Genomic DNA, 11,789 nt, shown 5'->3' with positions numbered 1-11,789 from the left:
AAGCTGGAGACGGGAGCAGAAGAGGATGAGACAACAAGATGGGAACACAGTGCATGGATCAAGCTGGAGACGGGAGCAGAAGAGGATGAGACAACAAGATGGGAACACAGTGCATGGATCAAGCTGGAGACAGGAGCAGAAGAGGATGAGACAACAAGATGGGAACACAATGCATGTATCAAGCTGGAGACAGGAGCAGAAGAGGATGAGACAACAAGATGGGAACAAAGTGCCTGGATCAAGCTGGAGACAGGAGCAGAGAGGATGAGACAACAAGATGGGAACACAGTGCATGGATCAAGCTGGAGACAGGAGCAGAAGAGGATGAGACAACAAGATGGGAACACAATGCCTGGATCAAGCTGGAGACAGGAGCAGAAGAGGATGAGACAACAAGATGGGAACACAATGCCTGGATCAAGCTGGAGACAGGAGCAGAAGAGGATGAGTCAACAAGATGGGAACACAGTGCATGGATCAAGCTGGAGACAGGAGCAGAAGAGGATGAGTCAACAAGATGGGAACACAGTGCCTGGATCAAGCTGGAGACAGGAGCAGAAGAGGATGAGTCAACAAGATGGGAACACAGTGCCTGGATCAAGCTGGAGACAGGAGCAGAAGAGGATGAGACAACAAGATGGGAACACAATGCCTGGATCAAGCTGGAGACAGGAGCAGAAGAGGATGAGTCAACAAGATGGGAACACAGTGCATGGATCAAGCTGGAGACAGGAGCAGCAGAGGTTGAGACAACAAGATGGGAACACAGTGCATGGATCAAGCTGGAGACGGGAGCAGAAGAGGATGAGACAACAAGATGGGAACACAGTGCATGGATCAAGCTGGAGACAGGAGCAGAACAGGATGAGACAACAAGATGGGAACACAGTGCATGGATCAAGCTGGAGACGGGAGCAGAAGAGGATGAGACAACAAGATGGGAACACAGTGCATGGATCAAGCTGGAGACGGGAGCAGAAGTGGATGAGACAACAAGATGGGAACACAGTGCATGGATCAAGCTGGAGACAGGAGCAGAAGAGGATGAGACAACAAGATGGGAACACAGTGCATGGATCAAGCTGGAGACAGGAGCAGAAGAGGATGAGACAACAAGATGGGAACACAGTGCATTGATCAAGCTGGAGACAGGAGCAGAAGAGGATGAGACAACAAGATGGGAACACAATGCATGTATCAAGCTGGAGACAGGAGCAGAAGAGGATGAGACAACAAGATGGGAACAAAGTGCCTGGATCAAGCTGGAGACAGGAGCAGAGAGGTTGAGACAACAAGATGGGAACACAGTGCATGGATCAAGCTGGAGACAGGAGCAGAAGAGGATGAGACAACAAGATGGGAACACAATGCCTGGATCAAGCTGGAGACAGGAGCAGAAGAGGATGAGACAACAAGATGGGAACACAATGCCTGGATCAAGCTGGAGACAGGAGCAGAAGAGGATGAGTCAACAAGATGGGAACACAGTGCATGGATCAAGCTGGAGACGGGAGCAGAAGAGGATGAGACAACAAGATGGGAACACAGTGCATGGATCAAGCTGGAGACAGGAGCAGAAGAGGTTGAGACAACAAGATGGGAACACAGTGCATGGATCAAGCTGGAGACAGGAGCAGAAGAGGATGAGACAACAAGATGGGAACACAGTGCATGGATCAAGCTGGAGACAGGAGCAGAAGAGGATGAGACAACAAGATGGGAACACAGTGCATTGATCAAGCTGGAGACAGGAGCAGAAGAGGATGAGACAACAAGATGGGAACACAGTGCATGGATCAAGCTGGAGACGGGAGCAGAAGAGGATGAGACAACAAGATGGGAACACAGTGCATGGATCAAGCTGGAGACAGGAGCAGAAGAGGATGAGACAACAAGATGGGAACACAGTGCATGGATCAAGCTGGAGACAGGAGCAGAAGAGGATGAGACAACAAGATGGGAACACAGTGCATTGATCAAGCTGGAGACAGGAGCAGAAGAGGATGAGACAACAAGATGGGAACACAGTGCATGGATCAAGCTGGAGACGGGAGCAGAAGAGGATGAGACAACAAGATGGGAACACAGTGCATGGATCAAGCTGGAGACAGGAGCAGAAGAGGATGAGACAACAAGATGGGAACACAGTGCATGGATCAAGCTGGAGACAGGAGCAGAAGAGGATGAGACAACAAGATGGGAACACAGTGCATTGATCAAGCTGGAGACAGGAGCAGAAGTGGATGAGACAACAAGATGGGAACACAATGCCTGGATGAAGCTGGAGACAGGAGCAGAAGAGGATGAGACAACAAGATGGGAACACAATGCCTGGGTCAAGCTGGAGACAGGAGCAGAAGAGGATGAGACAACAAGATGGGAACACAATGCCTGGATCAAGCTGGAGACAGGAGCAGGAGAGGATGAGACAACAAGATGGGAACACAGTGCATGGATCAAGCTGGAGACAGGAGCAGAAGAGGATGAGACAACAAGATGGGAACACAATGCCTGGATGAAGCTGGAGACAGGAGCAGAAGAGGATGAGACAACAAGATGGAAACACAATGCCTGGGTCAAGCTGGAGACAGGAGCAGAAGAGGATGAGTCAACAAGATGGGAACACAGTGCATGGATCAAGCTGGAGACAGGAGCAGAAGAGGATGAGTCAACAAGATGGGAACACAGTGCCTGGATCAAGCTGGAGACAGGAGCAGAAGAGGATGAGTCAACAAGATGGGAACACAGTGCCTGGATCAAGCTGGAGACAGCAGCAGAAGAGGATGAGTCAACAAGATGGGAACACAGTGCCTGGATCAAGCTGGAGACAGGAGCAGAAGAGGATGAGACAACAAGATGGGAACACAGAGCATGGATCAAGCTGGAGACAGGAGCAGCAGAGGATGAGACAACAAGATGGGAACACAGTGCATGGATCAAGCTGGAGACAGGAGCAGCAGAGGATGAGACAACAAGATGGGAACACAGTGCATGGATCAAGCTGGAGACAGGAGCAGAACAGGATGAGACAACAAGATGGGAACACAGTGCATGGATCAAGCTGGAGACGGGAGCAGAAGAGGATGAGACAACAAGATGGGAACACAGTGCATGGATCAAGCTGGAGACAGGAGCAGAAGAGGTTGAGACAACAAGATGGGAACACAGTGCATGGATCAAGCTGGAGACAGGAGCAGAAGAGGATGAGACAACAAGATGGGAACACAGTGCATGGATCAAGCTGGAGACAGGAGCAGAAGAGGATGAGACAACAAGATGGGAACACAGTGCATTGATCAAGCTGGAGACAGGAGCAGAAGAGGATGAGACAACAAGATGGGAACACAGTGCATGGATCAAGCTGGAGACAGGAGCAGAAGAGGATGAGACAACAAGATGGGAACACAGTGCATGGATCAAGCTGGAGACGGGAGCAGAAGAGGATGAGACAACAAGATGGGAACACAGTGCATGGATCAAGCTGGAGACAGGAGCAGAAGAGGATGAGACAACAAGATGGGAACACAGTGCATGGATCAAGCTGGAGACAGGAGCAGAAGAGGATGAGACAACAAGATGGGAACACAGTGCATTGATCAAGCTGGAGACAGGAGCAGAAGAGGATGAGACAACAAGATGGGAACACAATGCCTGGATGAAGCTGGAGACAGGAGCAGAAGAGGATGAGACAACAAGATGGGAACACAATGCCTGGGTCAAGCTGGAGACAGGAGCAGAAGAGGATGAGACAACAAGATGGGAACACAATGCCTGGATCAAGCTGGAGACAGGAGCAGGAGAGGATGAGACAACAAGATGGGAACACAGTGCATGGATCAAGCTGGAGACAGGAGCAGAAGAGGATGAGACAACAAGATGGGAACACAATGCCTGGATGAAGCTGGAGACAGGAGCAGAAGAGGATGAGACAACAAGATGGAAACACAATGCCTGGGTCAAGCTGGAGACAGGAGCAGAAGAGGATGAGTCAACAAGATGGGAACACAGTGCATGGATCAAGCTGGAGACAGGAGCAGAAGAGGATGAGTCAACAAGATGGGAACACAGTGCCTGGATCAAGCTGGAGACAGGAGCAGAAGAGGATGAGTCAACAAGATGGGAACACAGTGCCTGGATCAAGCTGGAGACAGCAGCAGAAGAGGATGAGTCAACAAGATGGGAACACAGTGCCTGGATCAAGCTGGAGACAGGAGCAGAAGAGGATGAGACAACAAGATGGGAACACAGAGCATGGATCAAGCTGGAGACAGGAGCAGCAGAGGATGAGACAACAAGATGGGAACACAGTGCATGGATCAAGCTGGAGACAGGAGCAGCAGAGGATGAGACAACAAGATGGGAACACAGTGCATGGATCAAGCTGGAGACAGGAGCAGCAGAGGATGCGACAACAAGATGGGAACACAGTGCATGGATCAAGCTGGAGACAGCAGCAGAAGAGGATGAGACAACAAGATGGGAACACAATGCATGTATCAAGCTGGAGACAGGAGCAGAAGAGGATGGGACAACAAGATGGGAACACAGTGCATGGATCAAGCTGGAGACAGGAGCAGCAGAGGATGAGACAACAAGATGGGAACACAGTGCATGGATCAAGCTGGAGACAGCAGCAGAAGAGGATGAGACAACAAGATGGGAACACAGTGCATTTATCAAGCTGGAGACAGGAGCAGAAGAGGATGAGACAACAAGCTGGGAACACAGGTCCTGGATCAAGCTGGAGACAGGAGCAGCAGAGGATGAGTCAACAAGATGGGAACACAGGTCCTGGATCAAGCTAGAGACAGCAGCAGAAGAGGATGAGACAACAATATGGGAACACAATGCCAGGATAAAGCTGGAAACAGGAGCAGAAGAGGTTGAGACAACAAGATGGGAACACAGGTCCTGGATCAAGCTGGAGACAGGAGCAGAAGAGGATAAGACAACAAGATGGTAACACAATGCATGGATGAAGCTGGAGACAGGAGCAGAAGAGGATGAGACAACAAGATGGGAACACAGTGCATGGATCAAGCTGGAGACAGGAGCAGAAGAGGATGAGACAACATGATGGGAACACAGGTCCTGGATCAAGCTAGAGACAGCAGCAGAAAAGGATGAGACAACAAGATGGGAACACAATGCATGTATCAAGCTGGAGACAGGAGCAGAAGAGGTTGAGACAACACGATGGGAACACAGTGCATGGATCAAGTTGGAGACAGGAGCAGAAGAGGATGAGACAACAAGATGGGAACACAATGCCTGGATCAAGCTGGAGACAGGAGCAGAAGAGGATGAGACAACAAGATGGGAACACAATGCCTGGATCAAGCTGGAGGCAGGAGCAGAAGAGGATGAGACAACAAGATGGGAACACAATGCCTGGATCAAGCTGGAGGCAGGAGCAGAAGAAGATAACAAGATGGGAACAGAGGAGCAAAACAACAGACATTCTAGAAATACATACACGTCGACAGGATAGAAAGACAGGAAAGATACATAGTAGATTATAAAAAGGCCATTAAGAGAACAGGTGCAAACAACAACAATGAAGAAGCAAAGAGTATGTTGATTAACTCTTGGATGCAGTGATTGGGCCTCGGAAGCCTACAAGGTTTTTTTTTATAGCAAAAACTATGCTGTTCAATGTTTTTTTGGAATGAGCCTCATTTTCACCGACTTTCATGTTGTTACACAAAATTCAGTGGCATAAAAAAAAATTTCATTCAGCCTCGTGGGAAAAATCTTCATTCTTCACTTATAACCGGAAAATCCGACACGAATGCAGGCCTGGGGCCTTCGAGGCCCCGCATAAATGTTGTTGTACTACTATGTTATATCATTATTTTATTGATATGAGCCTCATTATATGCTCCTATAACTTGGTAACAAATAATTCAGTGACAAAAATATGAAAATTAATAAACTTTAAACGAATACATTAGTGGGGCCTCCGAGGCCCAATGGCTGCATAGGTGTAGGATTTTTGACGGTTGTGGACATATACATTCTAAATAAAAGGATTAGTACAATCATTTTTTTTTTAGCAAATGCTCCTCCATGAGCCTCAACTTTTTAGAGAAAAAAAAGTTGAAAAACCAAGAACAAAAAAAAACACATTCATTACTTGTATGTGATTCTTCCAACTAATGGGATCAATGATTCACATTTTCTGAGCAAATACACATCCATGAGCATCGACTTGGATTGAAAAAGGATATGAAGGAAATTTATTTAAAAAAATAAAATAAAATAAAATAAAAAACATTACACGAATACATCCGTTGGGCCTCCGAGGCCCAATGGCTGCGTTTATGTAGGATTTTTGATGCCTGCATCTAAGAGTTAAGGGGGATGCACTTAATTTCAGAAGAAAAAAGGGGTTTCTCAATATTCAGGGAGACATTATGGCAAAACATGACAGGCAAAACCACCCATTAGCTTCGACGAGATCGTCTTAAAAAGTGAAAGGTGTTGTAACAGGTGAGGCGACATCACCTTTTGAGGAGCAGCACGAAGGAGACGTGTTGGGAGAGCCCATGGAAGTGAACAGAATATAATGAAAGGCATTGTCACAATACATCCAACAAAGTCCCATATAATGACAGAATCGCCTGGATGAGATTTATAAAAACCGGCGCCGTGATGCCGAGTGCTTCTGGAAGCTTCTGGTGCAAACACGTAGAGCTGCAGAAAGGAAACGTATGGAAGATGTATGGGGACCATTTAAAAATTCACTTTTAAAACTACGCGCACACTTCGACGAACGCTAACCGACGTAAAACCATCTCTCTGCCGAGATGTCCGCACGTCCCTTGTGTTGAGATGAAGGTTGTGCAGGTGTGATCAGGTGAAAGTGCTGCTAAAACACATTTGGTCACCTTATTACCTTCAATCTATGCTGGTTTTCCTCCAGAGCAGAAGTTTGCTTTTTACTCAAACTCTTACTCCTTATTGCTAAATACCATGGGTGATGCCAAACAGCAGAGCATCTTGCTCGTGGCTCTAATGGATGTCAGTACTGTATACCCATTCATTGAGGCTTGGAATAAATGATGCAGTCAGAGGGCTCTGGGTGTGCAGTTGCTCAGGAAAAGTCTGCCATGAAACACTTTTCAGCTTTCGCTTTCCTGGTTTTCAGGTTCGCCAGCACGTGGAGGTCAATGACTTCTGCACACAATGGTCTTCTCTTTACATACAGCATGTGGTGCAATGTGTTGTTGGGATTTTGCTTGGTGGCAATCTGATACTTAGGTGTACAGTTTACAGGGTAAGCAAAACTATCATCATACTGACTATATAACTTAAACCCATTATAATTGACCGCTCTTATACAATAACCAAGGTTGCCAAGTATAAACGACAATCAACTTCCTGGTATCACCCACAAAACTTTCCTTTCCCTTAGGATTTGCTTGAAATGTTCCACCTTTCGATCTGTCTCTTAGTTGGAAAGAAAAGGTCTGCTTTCTTACTTGATTGGGTAGCTGGAATCGTGGGAGGTGGGCAGGTGTGGGTGGGTGGTTGGGAGGTCACGCTATGGTTATAGAACAACTTGTTTGACATCCCGAAGGATTTTGGTTGAAACATAGTATTGGCAAGAAAGCCCAGCTGGTACCATGCCCATCCCCAAGCTGTCTCATCCTGAGTTTGATTTTGAATGGTGCAACATCTGATTAAAACAGCTTGGCACTTCCTTCTGTCGTGTCTTGTCAGAACTCAAGCAACCGAGGTTCTTCTTTCTCTTTGAACTTTCATCCTTATTCCTTTATGTGCTCTTCAAATACCTCACCAGTCGTTCTCTGTTGATGTACAAAAGGATGTTTAAAGGTCTTGTTCCTACTCGCACTAAAATGACTAATCCGTTTAGAAAGGCCCTGGAAAGTTTCTGCCATGACTAGTATCCTCAATTATAACAGAATGTGAACAGTTTGTTAAGATGTCGTTATAAACCATGGACGACAGCCTCTAAATATATGCAAGTTTTCATTCCTATGAAGGTAAGCACAAAACACCTCCTCAATGCTTCGGAATGAACATGGTTATCTCAACATCATGGAGAGGCATCTTCCAACTATGTCCAATTTAGTAAATGCATCCATTTTTGGGTCAGATAATTAAAAAATAAAATAAAGCACCACCGAAGAGCAAGGCTACTTATCTACAGATTGGTATTGTACACTGCTCCTTTCCTATGCCATCTCCAGGCGCTGCATAACGTCATTGCCGGGCACCGAAGGGGGCTCGGCAGTGACGCACGCTGAAAGGGAGTACTCAGTTTTCACTCTGGTGGATTGTTTTCTTGGTTGTTTTCTTGTTTGTTTGTTGTACACCGCACCTTTCCTATGCCATCCCCAGGTGCTGCATAACGTCATTGCTGGGCACCGAAGGGGGCTCGGCAGTGACGCACGCTGAAAGGGAGTACTCAGTTTTCACTCTGGTTGATTGTTTTCTTGGTTGTTTTCTTGTTTGTTTGTTGTACACCGCACCTTTCCTATGCCATCCCCAGGTGCTGCATAACGTCATTGCCGGGCACCGAAGGGGGCTCGGCAGTGACGCACGCTGAAAGGGAGTACTCAGTTTTCACTCTGGTGGATTGTTTTCTTGTTTGTTTGTTGTGCACCGCACCTTTCCTATGCCATCCCCAGGTGCTGCATAACGTCATTGCTGGGCACCGAAGGGGGCTCGGCAATGACGCACGCTGAAAGGGAGTACTCAGTTTTCACTCTGGTTGATTGTTTTCTTGTTTGTTTGTTGTACACCGCACCTTTCCTATGCCATCCCCAGGTGCTGCATAACGTCATTGCCGGGCACCAAAGGGGGCTCGGCAGTGATGCACGCTGAAAGGGAGTACTCAGTTTTCACTCTGGTTGTTTTCTTTCTTGCTTTCTTCTTTGTTTGTTTATCCGGGCGATATCTCAGCCATCCTTTGAGCTGGGAAGCTGAAATTTCTGCACAATTGTGAGCAAGTCCTTTGTCAAAAACTGTATTTTTAAAATTAATCAATTAATTGATGAGTTATTTAATTATTCGCGTTTAATCAAGTACTTATTTATGAATGAATTGCGAAAGATGATGGGAATAGAGCTTGTCATTGATGCTGTGAAGAGGAACAGTTTGAGATGGTTTGGTCATGTGTTGAGGAAGGATTAAAGTGACTGGTTGAGAAGAGTGATGGAAATGAATGTAGAAGGAAGTAGAGGACGGGGAAGACCGAGAAAGACTTGGCTAAAGATGGTGGAAGAAGAAATGCGGGCAAGGGGGTTAACAAGGAGCCAAACAAACAACAACATGCATTTTAAGGCCATGTTCCCTGCTAGAGCGGGGGTTAGCCTTGCGGTCCCCATGACAATCTTCTCCATTTTGCCCTATTTTCTGCATCTCTCCTTGTTAACCCCCTTGCCCGCAATTCTTCTTCCACCATCTTTAGCCAAGTCTTTCTCGGTCTTCCCCGTCCTCTACTTCCTTCTACATTAACTTCCATCACTCTTCTCAACCAGTCACTTTCATCCTTCCTCAATACATGACCAAACCATCTCAACCTGTTCCTCTTCACAGCATCAATCACAGGCAATATTCCCATCATCTTTCGCAATTCATCATTTGTCTTCCTCTCTCTCAACGATACTCCGCACATCCATCGAACCATTCGCATTTCCACCCTTTCCAGCCTTCGTTGCTGCTCTACGTTCATTACCCATGTCTCGCTCCCATAAATCATAACACTTCTCACACATGCAGCATACACCTTTCCCTTCAGCTTCAGCGACACTCTCCTCCTCATCAGCACGCCACTCAGTTCCCGAAACTTCTTCCATGCACATCTCACTCGAGCAACCGTTGCCGAGTCTGATCCACCTTCTCCATTCAGCATGTCTCCGAGGTAGCAAAATGTTTTCACACCTTCCAGCTTCACGCCGTCTCCAAGATCCAACTCAACATTTCCTCCATCTGCAGCTCCCTCTGTGCACACCTTACATTTGAATGTAGCTGCCACACTGGTTAATGACCCTCTCAGACCACTACATTTTTGATGAACCCACTCAGCACACATTGTACATTGAATGGAGTTCACTCCGACACCCTTCCTGCACACAGCACAAGGCCACTTCCCAGTTCTTTCCACCTCACCACATGCTTTACCACTTGCCATCACCTTTGTCTTTCCGATATTCACCTTCAGACCTTTTGTCTCCATACATTCCTTCCACTTGTTCATCTTTTCCTTCAGTCCATCCATACTTTCCGCAATCAACACCAGATCATCTGCATACAACAACTCCCACGGTAAACCCTCCTTTACGGTCTGAGCCAGCACCTCCATCACAGCTACAAATAGTAGTGGACTTAGTACCGACCCCTGATGCACTCCCACCTTCACCTCAAACTCACCACTGTTCACGTCCTTCGTCCTTACAGCTGTGCGTGCTCTTTTGTACATTGCCATCACTACTCTGATCAACCATTCCTCCACTCCTAACTTCCTCAATGCCCATGTCAATACTTTGCGTGGAACCCTATCGAATGCTTTCTCCAGATCAACAAACCCAAAAAACAACAACTTCTTCCTCTTATCCATGTACTTCTCCTGCAACTGCCTCACAATGAAAAGCGCATCTGTCGTTCCTCTTCCTGGCATAAATCCAAACTGCATTTCGTCGATCTTCACTTTCTTCCTTATCCTCCTCTCCAACACCCTTTCCAATACCTTCATTCCATGCTCCAATAACTTTATCGCTCGGTACGAGCCACACTCCAGAGGGTCACCTTTCCCCTTGTATAGAGGGACGAGGGTACTCAATTCCCAATCCACTGGAATGCGGCCTTCTTTCACCACCAGATTACAGATCTCTGTCATTCTCTTCACACCCCAACTTCCTGCTGCCTTCAACATATCTCCCACAACTCCCGTCGGCCCTCCCGCTTTTCCACTCTTCATTGCTTTTATCGCTTCCTCAACTTCCTTCTCAGTTATCTTCTCTGCCGGTCATAAAACTGGGTTACTCTCTATGTTGCCATCCCATTCATTCTCTGTATTCAACAGCATTTCCATATATCTTTTCCATCTTCCTTTAATTCCATCTGGGTCGACAACAATTTGTCCCACTTCATCCTTCAAGCAACTCACCCCCATCACATCACACCTCTCTTTCGCTATCTGCTTTGCAATCCTGAATACTGCTTTCTGACCCTCTTCCGAATCCAAGCGTTCTCCGAACATTTTCCTACATGCCTCCTGCGCCTTTGCTACCTCTTTCTTTGCAGTCTTCCTGGCTGCCTTATAACTTTCATGCTCTGCTGTTTCTGCTCCCGTACCCTTCGCCTTCTGCCACTCTTTGAACTTCTTCCTCTTCTCGTCAATCCTCTTTCCAACCTCAACATCCCACCACCATGTTTCCGAGTGCCTCGGTGGTCCTTTTGTCCATCCACATACCTCACCAACGGCTCCCAACAGACTAGCTTTCATTGACATCCAACCACTTTCAAGCTCAACCACATCATCCTCTACCCTACTCAGCCTCTCTTTTAATGCCTCCCTTACTGTCACCTCTTTCAACCTCCACACCTTCATTCTCGGTTGGTACTTCACCCGCCGAGCTCTCCTCGCACCTTTCACCCTTATGTCGCAGACAACCAAGTGGTGCTGTGAAACAGCCTCCTCCCCCGGGATCACCTTTGTGTCCCGGAGGTGCCCCCTATCTCGCCGACGCACCATCAGGTAGTCAACGGTTGTCGTCGACCCACCTGACGTGTATGTAACAAGCTTATTGTCCTCTTTC

The sequence above is a fragment of the Myxine glutinosa genome, chromosome 8 (assembly GCF_964187855.1).
Source record: "Myxine glutinosa chromosome 8, kmMyxGlut1.1, whole genome shotgun sequence".
Lineage (NCBI taxonomy): Eukaryota > Metazoa > Chordata > Myxini > Myxiniformes > Myxinidae > Myxine > Myxine glutinosa.
The sequence above is the reverse complement of the archived record's forward strand: the minus strand, read 5'-3'. Positions refer to the sequence as shown.